The sequence below is a fragment of the Haemaphysalis longicornis genome, unplaced genomic scaffold (genome assembly GCF_048455015.1).
Source record: "Haemaphysalis longicornis isolate Haplotype H1 unplaced genomic scaffold, Haemaphysalis longicornis Haplotype H1 scaffold_6, whole genome shotgun sequence".
Lineage (NCBI taxonomy): Eukaryota > Metazoa > Arthropoda > Arachnida > Ixodida > Ixodidae > Haemaphysalis > Haemaphysalis longicornis.
The window spans coordinates 13415641-13441728 of NW_027526407.1; the positions used below are offsets into that span (position 1 = coordinate 13415641).

Here is a 26088-nt window from a genome sequence, read left to right on the forward strand (position 1 = left end):
TCCGGTTTTGCCCCCTCAGGCAGCCCTAGCCGCACAATAATCGTTGTAGACTAGGAGATGAACAAACTACTAATCACTCTTCTCTGCCTTCACCTTGCCGTAACCGGCGAGTATCTTGCGTATCGTCTCGTTAGTAGCGTTTAAGGCAAACCTGTGTAGCCCTATATAAAGATCGCGCTTGAGGGGGTTGAAAACGATGCTTTCACGCTCCATAGCACGCGTTACGACAGTTTTTTTGTGTCGTCCATCCGAAAATATACGAGCCGTACATTGGACATCTGCTAGACCTCTGTGCCACAACTTTTTATTATCCCTCCGGCCTCGTTCAAAGGCTGCCTGGAGTTTGTGATACTATGCGCTCGACCAGCGACATCCCAATGGAAGCAACTATACGTTTCAACGCTTCACCGGCGGAAAGGGGCGGAAGGAGAACACGAAAATATTTAGAAACCGCAGAAACTGTTGCGCCGCAACTGGTATCGGCCGTTACCGCAGTTCGCACACAGCCAACCACTCCACGTCCGTTCCTATGGGCACCAGGAAACGGAATCATTGCGCTATCATTGGATAAGGTGCGCAGAGCATTTGCTTGCGGCTGAAAGATTTGGAGTTTGCATTGGAGATGGGCTGAGTTGAAGTCAACTGTGGCTTTCAAATCTGGCAGTTTCGATATTTGCAGGGTAGGTAGGGTAGTTTGATTGGCCTCAATTTCCATTAGGAAGCTCGGATTTCCAACAGTTTTTCTCTGAAGAAAGGAGCAGACCTAATAAAAGTCAAATAAAGGTTGTGAAAACTACCAGCTGAGTAGTTGCCGTCAGTCTTCGCATATCCATGGCGAAGGTGGCCGAATTTGATTCATTTGGATTTCGTACAGAATTCTTATATAAACACGGTGTTAGTTTGAGGCCACTATACGGGACTGTGCCTAAGTATTCACTATGTGTACTGCTGCGAACAGAAATATTGGAAGCCTAGATATATGCGCGGTTAGCCAATGCTGGTCTCTGCATGTTACCTCGCTGGCTGCTTCTCAAGTTTGTGTCCTTTTTTATGATAATTGACTGGCATAGGTTCGCTTTATAAACTTTTTTTGAATATCTGGCATCATCTTACACCCCTTGACACGCGGTAGACGTCCTTAAAATTTAAGTAATTAATTGTTAATTATATTTATTGAAGATAGGGTCTCAGTGCTAAATTGGAGCGCCTGATTGTGGTTATCATAAGAGCGGTAACCAGAGCGCAGTAAAATGAGGCATATGTATTGGCTATGTGCCATGATACTCCACAGAAACACAGCAGCAGGTATTTAGCCCAGAGAAGACAGAAACGTCCGCAATTGAATTTGGGCTGCGTCAGAGCGTGTTTCAGCGAGCAGCCATCCCATCAACTTGAACATAAAACATTGTAGCATTTACCCAATTTTTCTAGGATACGTGGTGATCGCTATGGGGTAACGTTTCGCGCAGTACGAAGTTCTTGCAGTGGAACGCACATAAAGCGACAAGCGAAATCGTTTAAGGCAGATCCCGCGTAGCTTCTCCAATGGTCTTTGTGTACCCAACGTGCTGCCATAGAACTTTTTGTGGCACAGATGCCGCCGATGTTAAACAGGGAGTGAAACCTGCTCATAAAAAGTTGATACAGTAGTATACACTGCAAAATGTTATTTTCTGTTTCAAAGAGCCGCAAATTTGGTCGGAGGCTCATGAAGTATTATGGCGGTGCTTGGATGTCGGTAATTGCTATAAATACAAATTGTTATAAATAAACAGAAACTTCTATAAATACTTGGGAATCCTTTCCGCAGTCAAAGAGGCTGTAATGACGTGAGCATTATAGACTTAGTATTATGTCACCTACGCGCAGGATATGTAATGGCAGCAGTTAGGGGTACATATCCACACACCCGAGTTCGACATAGTAGATAGTACGTAAAAGATATCATGAATTACGTTTTGCCTCTCCTTCCGCACAAATCTTGGCCATTGTGTAAGACATAATGGTCATAATCGGCTCGATTATGGCCATAATTGGCTGGATATAAGACATAATCGGCTCGAATGTCAATGATTCGAGCAAATAGTTGCATGTGGCCTCGAAAATATTTCTTCCGGATTTCTCAACCCCTCTGGCTTATAGTGGTCTAAAGACCACTGTTCACCAGCGCTTTGATTCATGATGTGTAATATGCTTTCAGCGACGTCACATTGTTTCACGAAGCTACTACGCAGAAGAGCTGAAGCTATGTCTCCGTTTACAAACATTTGCTCTGTGCGGACCACGGGTCTGAACACAACATTTCACTCATCTAAGCTGTCCTAGTGAAATATATGCTCAAGTTCCATCTTCATCCTTTTTTTCGTGCGTCGTGCAAATATGACACGCATGCCAGTTGTCGAAGGAATTGCAATACAAAATACCTAGCACCATTCAATCTCTCAATTCAAAATCCCGGCTAAAACACGAACTTTGAAAACACCCCCAACCGCTTTTTGCCACCGAGTTGGACGTGTCATGCAGAACTATTGGAATTATTGGTCTCTTCATTCTCGGGGAAGGTTGGGCAATTTTTTCTATGCTGAAAAGGGACGAGTCATCACATATGAAGTCGACTTCTGCCTCCACTAGAGCAGAACTATTCAAAACTGAACCTTAGTGGCTTTCCCCCGTAATATATAAAAAGATTTTCCGCCACTGCATTGTGTTAGAACTGTTTAAGTGTTTACTACTATCATGCTTTTGTTTTGGCAGGCATCAATAAATAAGAATCTGGGGTCAGACAAAGATATTGTCTAAATTGGAGTCACAGGAACCCGATACAAGACTCATTGGTACAGCATGTTATGCAATGTAAAATGTAAAATTTTACCCAGAATTCCCAAATCTACCTATTTACGGAATCCCCAATTCTACCTAAAATTCCGACATATTCAAACCAGAAACACCCAGAATACAGTTACTGCGCCACACAACTAAAAAAGACATCACGAGCCACATCATCCAAATTAATACTACTGAAAACATTCCCTAAGTTGACAGCCATGTTCTGTGAATTTAGAAAGGCCACTGGCAGTTCATCAAGCGATAGAATACCTCAGCTACACAACAAAATCTATGAAAACACATCGCGGAACTCAACAAAAAACACCTGCCTACACCAATGACCTGGCTAAGGAAACCTTGCTAAAATTACGTTACCACGTTAGCGGCCGCCTATACCGAACGCAAACATGGGACCTGCTTCGCCTAATGATTGGTCCAGCAAAAAATGGGAGGCAAAGTGGGGATCACCGGAACTGTCAAGGGCACCCACAAACAGCTTAAGGAAAAACTGGCCACCCTCTACTTCAGATGCAGAACATCCACATCAAAGACATCACACCTAACGGCAGTGACCATCCCAACACCACACCGATGATTCCATCGACATGCCATAACTGAAAGAAGCGCTAGCGTAAAACAATAAGAAAAGTGCACCACGAGCTGGCTTGATAACGCACAAAGCCCTGGAGAACATGGAAGACGCCGGCTTTGAACTCCTATACCACATAAACCTAGCCTGGGAACAGGTTTCATTATCGATGAATAAAAACACTCAAGTGCTTCTGTCATCCCGAAGCCCGGCAAACCACTCACACCGGAAATCTCAGACCAATATCTCTTACTTCTTGCGTGGGAAAGTAAATGGGGAAACCTATCCACGCCCGACTAAAAAGGGTCCTCGAAGTGACAGGCCATATCACATAAAACATGGCTGCCCTCTGCCAACATCGCAGCATCCAGAACGTCTTCCTCCAACCTTCTTTACGAGGACGTACAGAACCGGTAGAAAGGGGATTTATGGACACTTGCTGTCACCAAAAGCGCGGTGAGGCCTAAATGTGATAAAAAAGAAGCTTTGGTGGTTTCTCAATCAGAGAAAATTTGCGCAGCTTGTGCAAAGTGGCGATGCTTAGAGCCTTCGAGTAATCTGTGACAGCTACATCTACATGATCTCTTGGCGTTTTTATCAACGCTCGATTTTTCGAAATGTGCATCATTATGATAATTTTTCGCGCTTCGCGACGAAAACAATCCTCGAAAACCTGTCCGATTTATTTCAGGTACAATAAAAATATTGGGCACCCGTTGGTGTTTTCGTATGTGTAGGAAAGGCTGTCAATACTATGAATGGTGAAATTTTCCGTAATCAGTTTATACAGTTGTATAGTTGCTGTATTGGTGACCATTTACCTCTCTCCTAGATAAATACCTGCCTATAGGTTCTCAAACTTTGTGTTTTGAACATGAGCGGAACTTTTTGCGAACGGATCACACCGTTGTGCTATTTTATTGCTACTTTTTTTTAACAATCATCTTTGATATATTGTTGATGTAATTGCATGCTCTATAATATTTTAGTACAGAAACGATACTTTTTCTGCGTCTAGCAGCACTAAATACAATACTGTGCTTTCAGACCTTAAGAGAGGTGCTGATAAGAGTCGTGACTGGTTCGAAGCGCAGTTATTTACGTTAATCCCTTCAAAATTTAACGAATTTTTTGTCACGCCTATAGGTAGTACCAAATATTGGTTTTGTTCATGTGCACACGTGCGAATGCAGATTTTTCTCTTGCCGCTCAGTAACACGTACCCTCGGTAAAACATCTCGGGGAGTTCAGTGATGGCCATTATACTGTAATAGACGCACGGGAATATATTTAAGCAATTACGAATCGCTGCGTGTTTACTCTAGAATGTGACGGTATTTCTGCACTTTTCAAATGGAAGGTTATTGTCCAAAATCTCTACGTTATAGTATTCTCCGGTATGGCAAGCGCCGTTTTATCAATTGATGTATACGTAGAAAACAAGGGTTATATTTTATAAAAACACTGTTAAAAACTTCTGTTGCAATGTAAGTTGACATTCATTAATTATTGTATATAAGTAAGCAGTATTGCTAGTTTTTACACACGCAATTAAACAATGCGTTGTTTTAAAATACTTTCGAGAAAGTGATAACAAGGTTTGTAATATAATATAATTACCTTTCGACATAGGTATCGTATTGCGCTATCAAATGTTCAAACACTAGGGGAAAGCAACGTGATCGTGGTATGTCTGAGCACATTAAATGAGATTCTCTTTTTGGTAATTTCGCGAGGTTATTTTGAGAAAGGCCATACTTTCTTTCGAGGACGGGTGGGCGCAAATCCTCAGCAATATTTATTTTGTTGCACCTGTGTTTTTTGTTCATTGTTTTACCTGTGTACTATATTAGTGTTTTGTCTAAACGTTTTTCCACTGTTTTGGTTTTTTATTCTCTCAGACGTGTTTTACCGGCACGTTTTATTCATCATTCTGTGAAACTAACTGTGCTGATAGGCGTCGCAACACGAGCCTTCTGAAACCCTAGGCCTGTAGTGATGTCAATACTGATTTAAATAAATCATACCTTATATTTAAAAATTGTGTTCCGTTAAACAGGGGAGAATATTTTCGTAGGCGCGCCGTACATGCGAGGAAGTAAGCCTGCTGAGAGTTTACACCATACTACAAAATCAAAGCAGCAGCAAAGCTTGTATTTTTAATTATTGCGGGCTTTAGTGGCACCAGATGAGCATTGATAATGAGCTGTAATAGAGGCGTAACGCGAAGCAGTTGGTACATAATGCCTTAAGAGAAAAACAGCGCTGAAGACTGGACAAAAAAGGAGACTAGAAACACGCAGAGTTGCGTGTGTCTATTCTCCTGATTTGTTTTGTCTTAATCGCTGTTTTTCCTGTTAAGCATAGAAACATTCCGTGCCTGCTTTTCTCTGCAACCCCCCCCCCCATAGAGGAAAACGAGTGCAGGCACTGATATAAACGTTTGATGGTGTGTCACGCTAGCTGCGATTGAGCGAAAGGAGATACAAAGATGATCTAGGCTCAGCTTCTTGAGCACGTTCAGGAGCTTTAAATACCGCTGTGGTCATGACGACACACAGCTCAGCAAATGTTTGAATGCTGCGTCACCCACGAACGAGACCCCAGGCTAGCTGTGATTGAGAGAAATGATAGAAACATGATCTAGGCTCAGCTTCTTGAGCGGGTTGAGGAGCTGTAAGTACCGCAGTAATCGGGAAGTTACACAGCCCAGCAAATTCTGCAAAGTTGTGTCACCCACAAACAAGACAGCCGTGGTGAAGCTTTCCTTGGCGGTCTAAGAAGTACCCTAATATTGGAAGCGTAATATACGAAATAGGTCAAAAGCCGGTTGCAGTTAGTGTGTGACCGCGCGGACAAGAGTCTGGAGTTTTTTTGATGCGGGGAATGGTCAGCACATACGCCCATTACGGATATACCTGGCGATAGCACACAGCGTTTAGTAAACCCGTAAAACTCCCTCCTGAAACCATGTATCTACTGGGCATTGCGTTCCCTTATTGTTTGCCTATACCAGAGGATTGCTAAGCTCTCTCCCACACCGAATTTATTTGTGAGTGTTTTCATCGTTGTATCTATTTGGCAGAACCGAATTTATGGAAATTTAGCCAAAAAGATACTCCATGAAGTCAACGGTAGGCAAGGACATTATCTCGTCCTTTGGGACAACCTCATAATGCAGTAGAGCACAGTCGCCAAGTCTAAATCGATGTTGCGGGATTGCTGCGGATTTCTTATACGGGTTGTTGGATTGGAACACCATGTAGGCACTACAATTGATTATTATTTATTGTAAAGTGTGCACCTTCAGATGCAGTCTTTGTTACTGAAACCAGACATTTAATAAAATGAAATAACTTCCAACGTGCACACATGTAGAAGAATATTTTATTTTTCAGTAAAAAGTGGAATAAATCGAGAACCCAAACAATTGCACAAAAAATATGCGTCCAAGATAACATACCAAAATATTTTTTACTTTCAGTGGTTCTGACTTTGGTAGTGAACTCGAGTGCGTGCAAGCGTTATCAATATGTTTCATACCAAGTAAGTGACAATTACACCCTCCCAAAACATGACAGTTGGTTCAGTGTTTGATAAAATATTAATCTAATATTTTGTTGAGAAATATATTTTGTACGACTTTAACAACAAATTCAATTTTGAGTGCACCAACTAGTGCAGTTTTTAGGTATAAAATACAAAGGACCTTAGAAGTACAAACGTCGGTGGGGTGCCATTCACGGGGTAGTGGGTACCTTGTATCGTGGTGCGAATACCGGTGCAGTGTTTGTTTACGGAGTAAAATACGAAGGCCTTGTCTTTATTTCCAATCAATCTTTATTCTTTTTGTTGTTTGCTTATAGAGGGTCCTTAGCCAATGCTTAGCGTAAACCAAGAAATGAAGCTCATCGCATGAAAATGCGTAAAACAATTTACTTGGGTATCACATATCTCGGGCTCTCGATGCTAAACTCACTCCACGAAGTGTGCCCTCAAGCAGGAAGGAGCGAGCTCCCAACTCTAACTGCGAACTTAGACTATCTGTCACAACTTACCCTCTTCCTTGTCCGTTGATGTTGCGGTTGAATTGGCAACGAGAAGTTACATACATTCAGACTGCCTGTGACGTTGCTGCAGGCATTGCCACCAACAGCCCTTGAACGAGAAGGTTGAATCTGTAGCAGTATTGACGAAGATGAAGACGACAAAGCACCACTCTGGGGCTCAATACGCGAGCCTAGAGGTGCGTGAGATGAGGGCTCCTAAGAATTCCGAGCGTTCGGCCAGGCATAGCTGCTGCTGGCCAGTATGCTGCTGACGTGTTCTAAATATTTGTGTTGTTCGACGTTTTCATTGCCTTGTGCCGCGCAGGGTGACGTGGCTGCACTTTCACTGCAGCTTCCCCTGTACTGGCCTGAGGATCCAAAGCTCTGGGTTGCCTAGGTTAACAGCCGGATCTCCGTAGCTCCAATCACATCACAGACCCAAACATTCAATCACCATGGGTCTGCGCTGCCTCCCGGAATCGCAGCCTGCCTAGCTTCGCGACATGATTTTTTCACCACCGGCGACGGCCCGTTTGACACACCTAGGAGTGAACTAATCAAGCGGATGACAATGTCGAAACAGCGACAATCGTAGCTTCTACAATCTGAAGAAATCGCTGATATCAAACCCTCACAGCTGCTGCGTCGCTTTCAACAGCTGCTTGATAAAAAGGAAGCCACGTTCGATCAATTTTTGGTTCGAGAGCTTTTTTTTCAACGCCTGCCCGCCTCCGTCCGCATGCTGCTGGCGTACGACAGCAGTTTATTCATTTCTCAGCTGGCCCAACTTGCCTACTTTGTCAAGACCCTTTCCACTCTAGTCGAACGTTCCGTGTTCAACTTATAACTCCCGGAACGTTCCGGGCCAACTAAAGCCATACCCGAAACGCCCTCTTCACCTGCGCTGCAAAGCATGCGCGATAAATTGTATAGCGAGATCGCCAAGCTATCAGATCACATCGCCACTCCACCAGCCCAGTGCAAGCACTCTCGCTCGTGCGGCCTCTCCTTCTGGCGCCGCCATTCGCCATCGCCGTCAAGGCAAGGTGCCATTCACAACTTTCATCACAACTTTCGAAAACCAGCGCGGAAGTGTACACACCCTGCACTTTTCAGGGAAACTCCCCGGCGTACCACTAGAGGCGGCGATTGGTGTCAGTTGCCAAGTAAGCCGCTTGTATTTTGTAATAAACAAAACCACTAGGCTGCGTTTTCTCGTCGACACCAGCCCGGACGTCTGCGTCATAGCGTCTCTAGCCATGTTCCGCAAGAGCAGGCGAGCCACAAGCAGCTTACAAGCCCCCAACAAGACTCCCATTGTCACTTAGGAAGAGCAATCACTGTCCTTCAACATAGGCCTCCGAAGAACATTTCGATGAATTTTTCTTATCACTGATGTGGGCTACCCCATTCTGGGTCCAGACGTTCTGCGTCACTATAATTTGTTAGCTGACATGCATGGTAAGCGCCTCATTGGTGCTACAACGCACCTCTCTGTGCTTGGTATAGCATCCAAGGAACCGCTGTTGGTGGGGGCAAGCCTTTAAAAGTACTGGCCATACAAGTCTTTCCACAGCCATCTTTTATACGCAAGCTGATCGAGTTTCTTGGCCTTTAAAATTTTTACCGCCGTTTTATCCTCAACTGCGCCGTCCTCCTACGGCCACTCACAGTCAAGCGCAAGAGAAACAAACCAAAAGCACATTCACTTACATAGTCTCCAAAAGCACTAACCGCTTTCTGGAATATCAAGAACAAGCATTTGCATTCAAACCTCCTCGTCTATCTCATTCCGGGAGTTTTGCTTTACCTAACGAATGATGCGTCTGACGCTGCATTCGGAGCAGTTCATCTACACTTTGTGGACAATGCCTGGCAACTCCTTGCTTTTTTTACCCACAAGCTGTGACACGCGTAGTCACGCTCCAGCACTTTTGGGCGAAAACTCTTTGGAATGTACATGGCTGTACGTCACTTCCGGTACTTCTTTCCATAGTCCAGTTCCATATCCAGACGGACCCCAATCATCTCACGTTTGCCATCTGGTCGAACTCCACCAAAGTTTCACCTCATGAAACTCGGCATCTGTCTTGCGCGGTGGAATTCACAACGAACATACGGCGCGTGCAGGGGCAGGACAACGCTGACGTTTATTCGCTCTCACGTGTCGCCACTTCAATATGTATTTTCCACAAATTCACCGACATAGCCTTCACTGCACTCGCATCAGCGCAGCAAAATGAAGCCGACATAATAGCGCTTCGTAAAAATTCCCGCGAGCTGCAAGTTCGTGAAGTACCCATTTCATCCTGTGCTGTCCTGGCGCTTTGCGATGTTTCCACGTCCAGCCCGCGTCCACTCGTGCCACATAATTTCCGACACATTGTCTTCAATGCCTTCCATAGACTATCGCGCCCTGTAATACGAGCCCCGCAACATCTGCTAACGCAGCGTTTGTTTGGCCGGGCCTCAACACAGACATATGCGAGTGGATGCGCTGCTTTCTCATATGCCAGCAGTCAACAGTTACCCGTCGCACCAAGGCCACTTTCGGCTCGTTTCAGGGACCAGCTGAGCATTTCGACAAGGTGCACGTACACATTTTAAGGCCCTGGCCTCCTTCAAAAGCAACCTACTAACTTGCGCGGAGCTGTTCACGCGTTGGCCCGAGGCGATTCCTCTTCCCGACATGCGTAGTGAAACCATCGCCAACGCATTCGTTGCGCGCTGCGTTTCCCGCTATAGTGTCCCATCAAATATGAACCCCGACCGAGGTCGCCAGTTCCAGTCGCACTTTTGGCACCTTGCGTATGCGCACCCCAACCTACTACCCCATTGTCGACAGGATCGTTGAGCGTTTTCACCGCTCTCTAAAGATCACACTCAGGGCACAGCCGGACGCTACACATTCGTCCACTTCTCTTTTTTTGGTTTTGCTTAATCTTCGGCCTAGTAGGGATCAGGATGTGCTCTGCATGCCCACAGAGATGGTATTTGGTGCGCCGCCACGCATGCCGGGGGAGTTTTTTACTGGTTACGAATCATCACCTTGCGCTGATCCCACTGACTACGTAACCAAACTACAAGATTCGAGTCAATGATTTTGTGCGCCCGCACCGCGCTGCCAGCGGCGTGCGGATGCCCATGTGTCTATCGAGCTGACGACGTCTTCCTACGTTTTTGTCCGCCGCCATACCGAGCACGATCCACTTCAGCGCCCTTATAACTGTCATGTGTCAGAGCACCCCCCGAGAGGGGATGCATGAAAACCCCCGAAAAATGGAACAAAAGAACAAAGGAACGAGAATATTGAAGGACGCGCCAGGAGCGCGCCAATCAGCAAGCGCCAGCGCCGACGTACCAAGGAATCCTGGGAAAAGGTGGCAGCACGTTGGTCGGCCAATCGGGGAAGGCCACGCAGGTGACAAGTGGCGAGATGGCCATATAAGGACAGGGAGGAAACAAGAAGCCAATGGGAGTGCTCCACGGGAGAGCCCAGAGGGTATAAAAGCGGTGCACACAAGGAGAAGGAGGAGGCAAGAAACCGAAGAAACCAGGAGGCGGCCGGAGCAGGTGCGCTTCAACGAACGAGCCAGGGGGACGCGGCCAGGCCATCGACCACGCCATCCGAGCCTGGGCGGGAGCGGGCCGACTTCGCATCGGCACCGTCATCCTAGGTGCACCACGAACCTGTGTCTTCGTGGCCCCAGCGGCATCGGTCGGGCACCAGCGGCCAGCGTCCACGCTCCGTCGACGTTCGTCTCGACGGCCCCGAAAGGTGACGTTCGTGCCAAGCCTACCTGAGAACTCCAGCGGCAGCGGCTACCAGGGGGTAGCCACCGTGGAAGCGCGCCGCCGAAGGGATGACCGCGCGCATCGAACGCCGGCATCAAGGACATCCAGCGAGAGCGGCTACCAGGGGGTAGCCACAGAGGAAAGAAGTCGGGACGCGCGGAGCCCACGCCGTCCAAGGAGTGACCGCGCGCATCGAACGCCGGCACCGAAGAAGCGAGACGAGGAAGGCTACCACCGGGTCACGGCCACGCAAGGGTGCGACACGTCAGCGCTGACGACCGGGGTAGGTCAGTCCAATAGGGACGCAATTATAGGACACAACTAGGAAGTTGTGACTAAGTGAGATCACCTTGAGGGTGAAAGAATAAGTTGATTTGGACGAGTTCTGTAGAACTTATATTGTAGAGACCTTTGGGTTAGAGTTGAATTGCATGTTGGGATTGTTAGTTAGAGGTGTGAGTGTTTATCGTTTGTGTGTAGTTTAATTATTGAGTGATTTACCTGAGGGTTTTTTGTGCGTACATTAAATGTATGTTGTTAAACAAGTCAACGGCTTCCCTGTGTCCATTTCTCCGAGCTGGTCAAGACCACCCCACCATCCGTTCACGTGACAATAACAAACCCTACCGCGTCATTCATCGTGTTGATAAGGATTTCACCATGGATTTGCATGGCAGACAGCACACTATTTCTATTGATCATCTCAAACAAGCCTTCATTTTGGAGCCACTCTCCGCACGACCAGACGAATCCACAATGCTAATGGCGGATCAGCTTACGCAACCGATCCAGTTGCAACAGACAACAAAACCCGCAAGGCGGCCTTTAAAGGATCCTTCCGACTAACTCCATGGCTCCACCACTAGAGGGAGGTCTACTGTAGGAGCATTGACGAGGATAAAGACGACTAAGCACCACTCTGAGGCTCACTGCGCGAGCCTCGTGGAGCGAGCGGTCAGGGCTATTAAGAACTCCGAGCGTTCATACAAGCATAGCTGCCGCTGGCCCGTCAGCTGCTGACGTGTTCTATAAATAGATGTGTCATTCTGTGGCTCGGTGTTTTCATTGCCTCGTGTTTCCACAAATCAGTTAGGCAGCCACTTGTGTCTCAATTTCCATACTTACTTTTTACTAAGCGCAGACCTTCGGGTGCACAGCGAAAATACCATTCTTTGCATTTTGGGATGGCAATAATAAATGCATGTATATTGGAGCATGCGTTGCAGTTAATCTTCTGACAGCAGTCACTTGCTCTACATCCTCTCATCGTGCAGCGAATTTTTGTCATCACGTTTATTAAAACTTGCACTGAGCGTCCAAACCGGGGCCACTTGGCTCATTTTCAACATAAACAACAGCGCAAACACGCCATCAATGAAATGTAGGAAAACACCGGGAAGCACTGAAGAAACATCTGTCCATACATAGTGCGGGTTGCAAAAAAGCGCATTTCTGCTCACAAAACAGAAGAAAAATTATGTACTTCATCGAACAAGTTCGAAGGTTGAACATGAAGCTTTCTCTTGACGGTGTGAGTTTGGACTGGGTTTCGACAATATCAAAATGGAGCAATCGAATAAACGTACGTTTTATAACCCGATTGGGCCAGGTACGTTTCCGGCCACTAAAAATTTCTTTCTTCCCCTTCCCTAACAATCCTTCATCATCTTCACCAGAGAAAGTTGGCTTTACTGCAGAGCGTTTTTGCGTTGTAGACGCCATCACTGGGAACGTAAATCTTCCCAGTAAAAAGAAGAGATTACTCAAAAATAAGAGATAATCTTATTCACACCGTGTCATTTCTAGCCTCTTATATGCCCCACCTTTCACTCTTAAGGCCCGAAAACTTACCGGCGCAATTGCCATCCCTCCCACCAATCTGAGATGCTTCGTATATTTCACGCATGCCCGAACCTCTGTACTTCATGATGGGTCAATCTACGAGACGAAGCACGCAAACGCATTATTCGCAATAAACCGAGAAGTAACTTCCCGCGCGTGTCTCATGTGGTCGCTTTTTGGCTGAATCAGTTCTCTACGCTTTTCTCGATTTTCGCAATAAATGCGCCACCACAGCGAAGTCGAATGTCGTATTGATGCCCTCTGCAAAGCGCGTGGCATGATTCTTAATACAATTATTTTCTTCATTTCACGAGTCAGCAGTTACTTATTTCGTAAAAGCTATACATCTTTTTCTTGCTTATGACCACTACTTTAGTAGTGATCATACCAACAAAGTAGTTGGCCATACTTTGTTATGTTCAGCTGCTTGCCTAGCACCCCAGGAATTGATGTCGCCTGTTTTATTAACGGAACTGGGAGACTTCGCGCTACCGTATTTATGAGTTTTATCGAAGAACATGCCGCACTGAAGGACCTCCCCTTGGTGGGGGCAGGAATGAACAAAGGGCGGACTTTAGAGCATTCGTGAGAATAGTCTTTCTTACCAATTGAGAGTGCGCCGAGAAAAAAAGGAGGTTGCTTATTTGGTGGCATGGTTAGTATCTCCTCTGGACGTGGTGCTTTGAAAAATGAGACTGACATCGGAGAAGCTAAAGCACCCACCTTCAGGTACTTCCTTCAGGACGGGAATACGTCCAAAACCGAGGCACACACATCAAATATCGACCGACCTATGCTGCTCTGCCACGGCACAGTCCTGTTCTCATAGGGCTTCGTTTGGTCTTCTATCAAACTGGCCAACACGCTTTGATCTGTGCAGGTGCCGAGCATGATCCCATACACTCCCCATCCTTCTGAAGGAGCACATCACCACCAACCTTCACGATCGTTGATTGCAGGTAAAACGAAATCTTTCTGTTGAAGTACTCTGAACTGATCCTAACGAAGGTCTTGAACATAATAGCTCCTCTCTTATTGATTCCACCTTGGACAACCTCGAGAAGCGGTGCATGTTGCATAGAATAATAGAGATTTTTCGCATCCTTCGTTACGGCGGTTAGGCCTTGGTGGTTTCTTGTTTGAAAAATGTTGATCATCCCGGCGTTCTTTGTCCAAAAAAGTAGTCCTTTTTGGGAATGAGGGACAAGCCTTTCTGCTGGTACCTGCCCTGATAGTGTTGTCACGATCGTTTTTCTAGTACAATATTCAAAAGAGGACAGGCATCTGTATAGGTTTTGCAAAAAGAATGCGCGCAATCTCCCCTTTGCTGTTCTGTTTAGTTCCCTGTGTTCACAGAGGTTGCTTGTATTCTTTTTAACTTCTCCAGCGTTGGGTGATGCTACTTGTAGAAATTTTTGTGCATAGCTTCTTGGGTTCCGCGGCTGTGCTCGCAGACTGCAAGAAACAAAGCTTCCTGTCCTGTCTGATAATATTAGCCGGAAACCTGCCTTCAAACTTTACAAGTGCGTATACAAGACGTTCCTTGCAAGGAAAGAGGTAGGCCTTCACCCCTCATCAACGCATCGGCTTAAAGCTTCAGGGCAAATTTTCGTAGTCATGCGTCTCATAAACGACAGCAGTCCAGGTTTATTCTATTTAAACTGGATGCAAAACTTTGTGCCTATATTTAACGCGTACAATACTTCTTTTGGCACCCCAGCCCACCCGATATGATCAATGGCGTGACCTTAAGTTTCAGGTTTTCCTTCTTGGGGCCGGAGGTCAGCTTCTTACCCCAGGCTAAATCCGAAACCTGTGCAGCTGTGTTGAGTTCAGCCTGGAACCGCCAATGATCTCTGCTCGCTGTAATTCTTGGTAGAATCTCGTGCGAAGGCTGTCCTTGCACAGCTGATCTGCCTCCATACTTCCGACCTCAAGGCAGGACAGATGATAATGCTCAGTCTTCACGGCGCAAGTGGTCCCGAAGGAGAAGCCCTCTCAGGAGGGACATAGTTTTCTATGAAAACAAATCCATACAACCTGGCAGGCCATGTTGCAACGATTAATTGGGTCACAAAAAAGAAAGGGTTCAAAATTGGGGAAGCAAGAAACAGCACCGCGCTGGCACAAAATGAACTAAAACAACGTCTGCAGCGGGGCAAGTTCGTTCACTCTGAGCTTAAAAAACAGCGAAAATGTCCAGGACAATACGCAAACAAAAGAAACAATCTGAACGTTGTCATTACGTCTTGCACATAAATAGGTGGATTACACAAATATAGCATCTACGCAAACACATCGAGTCGTTTCTAGTCTTACATGTTCTTCTATGCAAGTAGTATATTTCTTTGACTGATAAGGCCACCGACGCCCTTCTGACGCGCTTGTTATTACTCAAAGCGATAATAAACCGCACTGAAAATAAACGATACGCGTGACATATCCGGAGCGTTTCAAATTAGTGCAAGTGACGACAAGTGCGTCAGTACGCCTCCGGAAGCAAGAAGATGAAACGCGAAACTTCAAGTCACACCATTCATCTTATCGGCTACCTTGTGGTGCCAAGTGAAGCAGTGAACATGTTGCGGTTAGGTCCGGAGTTCTGCACTCAGCCCAAAGTTGGCAAATGTGAACTACGGTCTCTTGTAAGACGTATGGCTGCGAAAGCTAGTTCTAAAGATTTCAGCAGACGCGGACTTGTGCTGGTGGAAGGCCTACCTCAGTCCTTGCAGGGAACAATTATTATACACAAAGGAAGGTTAGTGGAATCACTTGTGAAGGAAAATATGCAACTATTGTCAAACACTGAAGGAAGTTTTGCTTTCACGCAATCTGAGCAGTACAAACGCCATTTCAGCAAATCTATATACGAAAGTTTCTAAAAAAGAAGGACACAAAGCCGGAGAAGTTGAAAAAAGAGTGCTTTGGTTGATTTAGGTATTGATCGATTATCCGTTTAACCACACAACCGGTACCGAGGCTATAAGGCAGACGGAGAGGAGGGGTTCCAGATTTATTTTTCCAACCTGCGATTTTATCGCGACCTGAAATCTCCCACAAACAGGCATTTTACTTTATCCCTTCATCAGAGCAGCTCCCGGCACGCCAACGAATCGAACCCGCATCCTTGGGCTCACCTTCACAGCGCCTTAGCCATTGAGAGAAACGTATTGCAATCTGCCTAAGGGAAGACATCGAGCTGGCAGGTCTTCAGACTGCCAGGTCTCCGCGTAAACAGACTGCCAAGTATACAAGTAAACTCAGTTTGTGCGCATATGTTTTTGCGGAAACCCATAAAGATGCCTGTTCTCTTCTCTCTTCTGTTCATCGCATCAGACAAACCTCCGGGGCAACGCGATTTGGGCAGGTACCTGCAAGATGGCATGTCCCCCATTTTCATCCAAGACATTTTGCTTGTGTTAAGAGCGCCGGCTGAACCAGAATTTTCTGAGAAGAAAACCAGGGAGGCCTACGTGCCCCTTCGGTTGGCGTAAAATTTTGTACCATTTTATACCGCAAGCGCTGCTTCGCGATGTGGTGAAGGTTAGAATCTTCGAGGGTGACGTGATTCAGTTCTACAACTTCGTTGGAATCAGTGCCGAGGATGTCGATAGCTTGCTGGCATTTTACCTGCAGTATTACAGATTTACCTGCAGTATTCATTCAGAAGGATGGGGTGTGCATCGGATCATCCACGGGACCTACACTCAGCAACCTCCTGTCTGTCCACCGTGATAGAAGACCGGATGATGCACTCTTAGAATCAGACGTCGTAAAAGTGTTCCGCTTCGGGCACTATTTTCTGGTTGTCCACAAATGGGGCTGTGAGTAAGCCACACACGTGGAGTTGTATCTTTAGCATATTTGCCTTGGTTTGGGGCGTGTTCACATTTACAAGAAAGCATGTGAAGATAGTATGTTTAAATTTTTGTATCAGCCTCCTTCCCTAAAATAAGCACGTGTGATTGAGATACCACCTGCGCGGCCACAAAATCCTTCGATTTTCCTCGGTTCACTCTAAATTGGTGAATAGGAGTAGCGCCATGACTGCGCTAAAAATGTCCTGCTTCTTTAAAGACTCGTGCACGTTTCGAAATGTGTTATTGCCGAGGTAAGGTGTTTGAATGCGGAAGGTTTCCCGAAAACAATTGTGAATGCTGCAGCCGAAATTCTTCTTGCTAAGTTATTGAAACGGAACCATCAAAATACTCATGTGGTAGAGAATGAGCTAGAAAACATAAAAATAGCGGTCATACCGTCTGTTACAGTGTGTCCCCTAAGCTCAAGAAAGTTGGATACAGGGCTGACGTTAAAGCCGTTTTCTCAGTAAAAAAGTGCCCAAGTCTATGCTGTGAAGGTGGCTGAAAGCTAGCTGATAGGCCATGAATTGGCCATGGTGACACTTGCCTCGTTCATGACCATTGGCTCTGCGCTTCAATGGTCTCTTTTATTCCATCATTCCATGGTGGCTCTGCTACCTTGATGCTGTCAGCAGGTTCATGCGGCGGGCCCCGGTTCGTCAGCAGCAACAAACGTTCCGCCAAAGCATAGCGGGAACCAAACAATGAACCTCGCTGGGGAACAAGAAAACCAAGAGATTTTATTTGTGTACTACCCAGGTCTTACCCTCGATCCTGCACTGCAGGATGCGCGAGCTCATAGTAAGCCCTGCGGTCACCACCTTTGTTGCAAGTAGCTTTTTTTGTCGTCGTCTTGATTGTCCGGGGAAACATGGCAGTTCAAATTTCCACAGAAGCATCTGCACTAACTCAGATACAATTCAACACAAGGAGTACTTTTAAAAATATCCAGATACTCAAGGAAAGAAATTTCCAAGGTATGAAACCCATATTGTAGGAAACTTTTACTCTGTCCCAATCCATTTACTTACGTAAGTAGTTCCATTATGTGATTAAGGAAATGGCGAAAATCAACGCAAATACTGTGTAGCAAAACAAAAACCGTCCACTGCTTCTGGCGCGACAATACAAAGGAACTAGAGCTGGGAAAATGTCATTAAAGTGATGTAGTGGTAAAGTGCTTGTAATGAATGGTTGCATGCGTTTGCCTTTAAAAGCGTAGGCATTTATGTTCTCTGTGTTAAATTTATAGCGAGTTTTGTTTCAACGTGAAGAAAATATTACCTTCTCAAGAAGGCTTTTGTTCCCACAAGGATATAAGACAACACAGGCATTTTTAAAAAAGGTCCTGCTTATAATAGAACAATAAAGCGAATATTTCTGTGTTGATGCCTTGTTGACTATGGGTTAATAAATGGCAATTTTATTTCATATATAGTAGGTGATCTATACTGCGTTAGGGCAATACAAAGAAAATTTATTATTAACTGTGGTTTTTGGTAAGCGGCGTTTTGAAATATTTGGTTTTATACGCGATGATCACGGCGATTGTTTGCTTTTTCAATAGGCGCTTTTAAGACTTACTTTTGATATGTAAGATGTGTTAATAATGTGATAAGTATGCGCAATTCAAATATCAGATTGTAGTTATTGCTGGACAAAGGTGCGGCAGGTATATAGTCACGCCTCCTCACCCGCTTCCGAGCCAGCTTCTTGCATAAGGGTGCATGCACGCGGGTACCCTCCCGCAGAATCTGCCACAGTTGGGATGACTTTTCAGTGACGGAGCCGTTCCGGCATCATGCCGTTGGGCAGATATGCGTGCTTCTCCCACTTGCTGAAGCCGACAGCATTTTGGTTCGCTCCTAAGTAGTGGGATGATCTGGCCTGTAGCGGCCGCCGTGGTTTTTCTTTTCACCGAACAAAAATTATCACTGTTCCTGACCTCAAAATCTGCCTCTTTTTCTCTCGGAGGTGTGTGAACACCTTCTCTATTCCTGCATACCCAAACCCATTCTCCGTCAGGTATCTTCCCGTGTTGGGCCTCTACTGGCTCCAGCTGGCTACCCTAACTGTGTTTAAAAGATGCCTGGGCTCCACTTCGCGGAGCGCGGGGCCACGCTTGGCAGGACCATGAACCTTACCACCACTTACGTTCCCTGGACCCCTGGCATTACTACGCCCCGCATAGATTTGCCGCGAACTGCAATCCTAAAGCTCACCGACAACACAAACCTGGATGAGGCGGACCGCAGCACCATCGGACAGGCCGTCCAACAAGCCGCCTAGTTGACGAAGCAAAAATACCGCGACATCTTCATCAAGCTACGACGACATCAAATTTTGTTAGCAGTGGTAGCAAATCTAAATTCGGCAGCTGCAAAACTTCGTGGACTTCAGCAGATTGATATCCTAGGCACATTGCACAGCACCATAACCTACGAGGCCAACAACAACGCTCGGGGTGTTATACATGGTGTGTCCCTTGACCTCTCAGAAGACTTTCTGCAGTCCGAGCTCATCATGCCGTCTCTAAAAATTTTCCGCTTCCGCCATCTTGGTCAGACGGCTTCCCTTCTCATGACAATCGAAGGAACTACCTTGCTACGCCACGCGGTCGTTTGTTCAACAGTGTTGAGACTCTACGTGCCCCGCCCCAACAGTTAGCAATGCCTTCACTGCTTCAGCTTGGAGCACCGGACCTTCGTCTGCCATAACCGAAATGTGTCCCTGCGCTGCGTGGCATGCTGAAGCAAGTTTCCTCCAGACCAGTCACCTGCGGCAGTCATCACGACTGTTATCCTTGGTGCATCAACTGTAGTGGAGAACATCCAGTGACGGAAACGAATTGTCCTGCACGTGAAGAGGCCACGAAGGCACTGTGGGAGCGCATGAGGACCATCCCAGAAAACCACGTTACGTGGATATCGGGAAGATGTAAGCAATCGACATTACATTTGTCCAGGAGACATACGGTTGGGGTCGAAATTACATATATTCAAATTTGCTACAACTACAAAAACCTTCAAAATCACGCAAAGGTTAGCGTAGAATCTACATCTCATGGTACTTTATATGCTGTTTATGAGATGTTACCTTAGTAGTACAACATATGGATATGTAGTGGTACGTATGCAAGACGTACATGTATGTCTAGTCTACATTGTTTTGCTGTGTTTGCCACAAAAATTAGTTTGTTATATTCATGCCTAGTGTACGTTACTATGATATCATTGAGATGACCATGTACACATTAAATTTACATTCTCTATGCAATATGGTTAGCTTGGCTAGCCCTCTTTGTGAGGTTGCCTACATGTTGTGGGCGCTAGATTTTCAGAGCACTGTTTGCTGTTACTTGGCACCTGATCTCTAGAGTAATGTGTTCCCATTTTTGAAGTGCTTCGTATTACATGAGGTCTCATATCTGAAGAGCGAAGCTGACCAAATACTCTTGCAGAAGCACACAAAGCACAACCAAAACAAGAATAGTCACATAAAAAGCCAGAGGCAGTAAGTAAGCGCACACCATTCCTGATTAGCACAAGTGCCCTTCACAATAACGCAACCTACTTGTGTCATCGAATTGGACCACACAGCACGGCTGTACAGGCCTTGTGCAAATTACCTATAAGAAAAAATCAAAAATAAACTAATCAAAATGACAGTCTTGTCAAGCTAGCTGTAAATAAGTGCAGCTGGGCAAAATAAAGCTAATGAAGTGCACACAAAACACAAAAGAGTTGAGGTGAAACAGTATATATCAACTTAAAAATTAAGGTATAAGTTGTCGGAACACAAGCACTTACTTTTTGATGCCTCCCTGCCCTGCCAAATGATGCAGATTGTATAATTATAAGAATAGCACAAATTTTTTTGACTATAAATAAGTCACACACAACACAACAATTGGAAAAAAAACAAAGGAAACTTGTAAACCCATGGTGCAAGAACAAGATAGTTATGCAGCTGGAAATATCTCACAATAAGTGAAATGGGGAAAAATATAGCAAAAAAGTGCGGGAACAGAAACGATTGAATGGTGGTTACAAGAATGACGCAAATTTTTGAAACTAAATAATTCAGACCTAGTGAAAAGATTCGACAACAATACAAGAAATGCTCTATGGAAACACAGAAGTGGTGCTGAGTGGTGGTTTCGACTGCCATAAGCTCCTTTAACTAACCCACATCTACAGAAATGGTTATGGACACTAGAAAATAAGGTGTATATACAGAAATGACTGTACGGCGGTTAGAAGAACAGTATATATTTACAAGACGCAATGATTCCCACCCAGCGCAATGCAGGACAACAATAAAACAACAAGAAAAATCATAAACAAATTATTGAATGCTGGTGAGGAACACAACACAAAGTTGTATACTATTTCCATATTTCACACAATGGTATATGCTTTGGGAACAAAAAAAATGGAAAAACACAGAATTGATTGAATATTAGTTACAAAGAGACAGATTTACACGACTACGAATTCACCCCAAGTGATACGATCAACAACAATAACAAAAAATAAAATTGCATGGAAGGGCAGAAATGATTCAATGGTGGTTCCATGGTGTGTGCCTCTATCACTCACTTATGACAGGAATTCTTGAAGAGTTTATGTTCTTCTTTGCGGTGTCAGAAATGGGTAGGCGTTAAAAGAGGAAACGCCAAATACCGCTTGCGGTTATTTATTTCTACCATCGCCATATTCTATTTTTTTGCTTTTGTGTTCCTACGATTATCTTTGTAAGGCCGTTTTCAAGGCTTTGAATATCTCATGTTCTGCCACTTGTTACTTCCCCTTCTTTTCTAGATGCACTACGAGACATGCCTTCATGCTACAAGTTTTCTCGTTTTGTGTCTGTAATCGAAATCCTTTTTACCGTGTGCTTATGTGCGAGAATTGTCATGTATGAATGTATACTGTAATAACCCTTGGCCGTGCTCTTATAAATTTGCATACCTTATCATGTTTTGTCATGTCACTTGAAGCCATATATATTTGTGCATATGCAGTTATTATTGGAAAAGTGAGTATAACATTGAAAAAAAGTTCATATCATGGCACCAGGGTGTGCTGGTAGCACATAGTTCATTACTTCAAAAAAGCGCACACCAAAAGTCAAAAGGGAAAATATCTGAACCGAAGTGGTGGACCAAGTAAGTGGATATAGCTTTTAGCACAAAACCTTTACACAGCCCTTAGATACTGATTTTAGCTACCGCAAATCATCTCCCCTGTTTTATTGTAATAACCCAAGGCAACTCTTCGGGAACTCAGAAAATGATGTATAATACACACCTGTAAACAACAGTAGTACTAGGGTGAGCATAGCTGTTCACAGAAAGGAAAGTGGCAGAAGCAACCCCAGCTGTGTGGCCAGATGTGAAGGCAAGATGTGGGCAGCAGCTAGGAGCGGAGAGGAATGTTCCAACAAACAAAAAATGTAAACACGAGTAAAAGGCCAACCGCATGTCTCAGCCTGTAGGGCCCGTATCAATTAGATGCAGGAAACATTTTCTGCTTTCTGAAATCTAGCTTAAGAAGTTAGTAGCCTTCCATACACAGTTTTTATATAAAAAAATCAAGGACTTTTAAACGGCATTTCGCAAGATTTAGAGTATGAACGCAGTTTGCAAGCAAAAAATTTTATTACAGGGAACCAAGAAAAGAGCTGTCATTTTTTACATTTAGTTTCATTCAGCTAGACGAAGTCTTGAAGATTGCATAATGTTTCGTTTGACTAGATGAAATTCTGATGCTCAGGGCAAATTATTCAAAGTTACACTTGTGTGCTAATGCTGTTGAGTTCTGCCTTAAATTTTGTGGTCTTTCTCACAATTGTCTGTCATCACACGTGTGACGCCACCTTACGTTTTTGTATGCATTTTCTGAAAATCCACCTTCAGAAACCATTATATAGGGAGCAATAGCTTCAAGCCTCCATTGGATGCACAAATCACTTGATCATGATTGCACACCAACCGACACATAGGAAAAAGAAAGCAAACAAAGCACCGACGCCACCAGGGTGGAAACAGAGGACATACAAATCAATCAATTAAAATAGTTTGTCTGTTGCCCCTTTTTAACATGTGGGTGGATCTCGGATGGGTATATATTGGGGGTGTGCTAGCGATAAATAGTCTGTTGTTGTCACCTTTTTTTCATTCTAGCCAACTCATTTTCACCATTCCTCTAGTCGAAACTGTGGAATGTAAACTGGATTTTGTGCGATTATACCGGTTACCTAATTTGGTGGCGCCGCACTTGTATCCGTGCATGCCATTTCGAGGAATTCTTCATGAACACGACACACGAACAAGACAAAAAAACTGGGACATAGACAGGGCACCCACACATCGCTCTGTCAACCTCTGTTTTTTTCTTGTTATTGTGTGATGTGCAAGACGAATATGACAATAACAAATAACCGACAGTCCAAAAGTTGTGCAACAGCACCTAGCGCATTCTGTTCAATGACACTACTGGGGTGTTGGGGGTTCAGTTGTTGGGACTGCATGACTTAGTTTGGCCAAATCCTGTTCCTTCCCACCCACTGCATACAGCCCCTACTCCACATTTACCCACTTCCATCACCACATCACTGTTCACAACAATCGACAACTTGAATATATAGTAAGGTGTACCTAAGAGGCTTGGCCAATCTTCCGAAAGGATGGTGCAGCACCTGCTCCCGCTGTCCTGGACCAAAACAAAAAAGAAAGAAGCAATTCAGCCAAGGCGGTAGCGAGGCGGCGCCCCTCGCTACCAAGTATAAACAAAGCTTAACGTGGAAAACAGGCAATGCTCAGGCTACGAGGCTGGACCTCATTTTTAATGTGTATCTAATAGATCCGACTCAACATTAAGCCAGAAAAGAAAAGCAAAATACAACGAAATACAACAGTTAAGATTCAGGTTCAATTCAAGTAACTGCATTTTTTGTTAAAGTAGACAGATATTGCATTATGTCCTTGGAGTAGGTGGCTTTGCACTAGCCTCCCTGTGGCCAGCAATTTAAGGCTGGCCACAGTGAGGCGGTTGCATGCTCACGTGGCGGTTCCATGCTCACCTTCTGCTTGCGCAGGAAGTTTGACTAAGCGTTGCCGGTGTTGCACTAAATGATAAGAAATCAGGTTTGTCAGAACCACCCTCAAGGATCCCTCAAAATATACGAGCCGCACAACCTGACCGCGTGGAAACCACAAAATTTCAAGGTCGTTTAAGCACGAAAAGAAATTCCAGGGCAATCAAGCTTGAAAACGCAACCTTCAATTCTACGTTTAACGTATATGGGTACACTCTGATCTATGTTGATGGAAATCAGCAGCATTACAATGCCTTCTACTTGTTATTGGGACGTGCTCCGTCAACAGACTTAATCTTTTTTCACATCTGGTTTAGCTGATTACTATTCACAAACGTTAGCCAATGCATAAAGTGATCGGAGGGAGCACAACTGCAAGCATTGCTTTTCAATGAGCACTAGATTATGTCTTGAATGTGTATTCAATACTCAAAGTACTTGAAATATTTAGAGCCGCTGTCTCCAGCAGCATGAGATTGTCAGTGGTTTATACAGTATCAGATGCAGGACCACAAGTATTTGGAACTGAGTAAGCTTAAAAGGAAGCATAAAAGGTTGATAACAAACCTGCCTTTCAGGTATTGTAAGGTATTTATGCATGGTGGGTTAACCTTCGTTCCACCTTTTAGTCAGATACTTTTAGTCAGAGACTCTAACTGGAAATCATGCATGAAACAAAATGCATATTAAAAAGCTAAACAAAAAGAAAACCGCTACACATTAAGAAATAATTTCCTAATGAAATATTTTGTCATGTACAATCAAATTTTCAACAACGTACTGATCTTAATTAGCCGGCACCAAATGAGACTTAGCTACAAAATATTCAGGACAGGTTTTTCTGCTTTTATGCATTTCTCAGTAGTCCCATGCTGCGGAGATACCAGGCTGCAACATTTTGCAGCATAAAGACACAGGCCATCCCATTAACATTTGCACTCTAAGAATCACAAGATACTCAGCTATTCAGAAAGGATGTTCTGGGCTCTAAAGATAAAAAGGTTCCACTCTCCCTCTTTAACATGCACACAACTTTCCTGCGCGAGTCAACTTCAGCCTATTGGTACTGCGTACTGGTGCAGTCCCAATAAATTGGAAGGTGATCATGGCACTACCGATCAGGGGGCCTTTCAAGCTGCAAGGCAGCCATTTTCAGAATTTTTTAGTTAAAAATAGTGTACACATAGGGCAAACGCAGTGATCCTTTGTGCCACATTCTCAGTACAGAAGCCTGAAAAGCAGCATGTGCGACTGTTTCTCTCACTGAAGCATACCTCAAGTCAAGTCTTGTTTCTTAATTTTTCTAACAAGCCAGGAAGTCCATGAAATACGATGAAAAAATGCAGCCCATACGTTAAAAACAATTATGTATGCTCCATCTTTATATATTTTTGTATATTTAAGTCCCGTCCCTTCCACCAGTTTAGCTGCTGCTACAGCGCAAGTGGACGCCCATCCCCTAAACAGAAAAGTATAAGAAATTGTGGTACACACTCTGCACTGGATCATTTCATGTGGGCTTTAAACATCACACATCCTTCATAGGAAAGTATGATAGGTGTTGAGATGTATAATCAAATGTGGGTAATTCGAACTTTCCATTTATTCAAACTGATGCGTCAATCTTGCTAACATGACGTGCATTTTAATGCGCAAGAATGCACTGCAATTCAAAAGAGCCCACATACACGAGTAATTCCAAAATACCGCCCCAATAAACATCCTAACACGGTGCTGCATTCAACTAAAAAGCGCAGCCAGCGTATGCCACGCAGCAGCTCCTGTGCTGCGTGCCACCCTGTACTGGCCACTTTTGCGGACCCTTTTGCACTCAAGAGTGAAAAGTCTAATGGAAGCGAAGAAATTACTTCTCTCCCCCCCTCCTGAGTGCAGTCAGGGTGCATATGAGCTAGCTTGCAAGAACTAAGCAACGTTTGCTGAGTCACAACACAGCAATTGAACACAGGGACGCATGACTAATCACTTAAAAGAGCCATGAAGAGAAAACACAATTTTGGTTCATTCA

General features: G+C 44.7%; 1 long non-coding RNA gene across 1 annotated transcript in view; it reads left to right on the forward strand.

Annotated features, from left to right (window-relative positions):
* The window catches only part of LOC144141400 (uncharacterized), a 162238-nt gene that overhangs the window by 11971 nt on the left and 124179 nt on the right, over nt 1–26088 (forward strand). The window contains exon 2 of the long non-coding RNA XR_013316582.1: nt 6900–6961. This is a non-coding gene — a long non-coding RNA (uncharacterized LOC144141400). The remainder of the gene's footprint in view (nt 1–6899; nt 6962–26088) is intronic.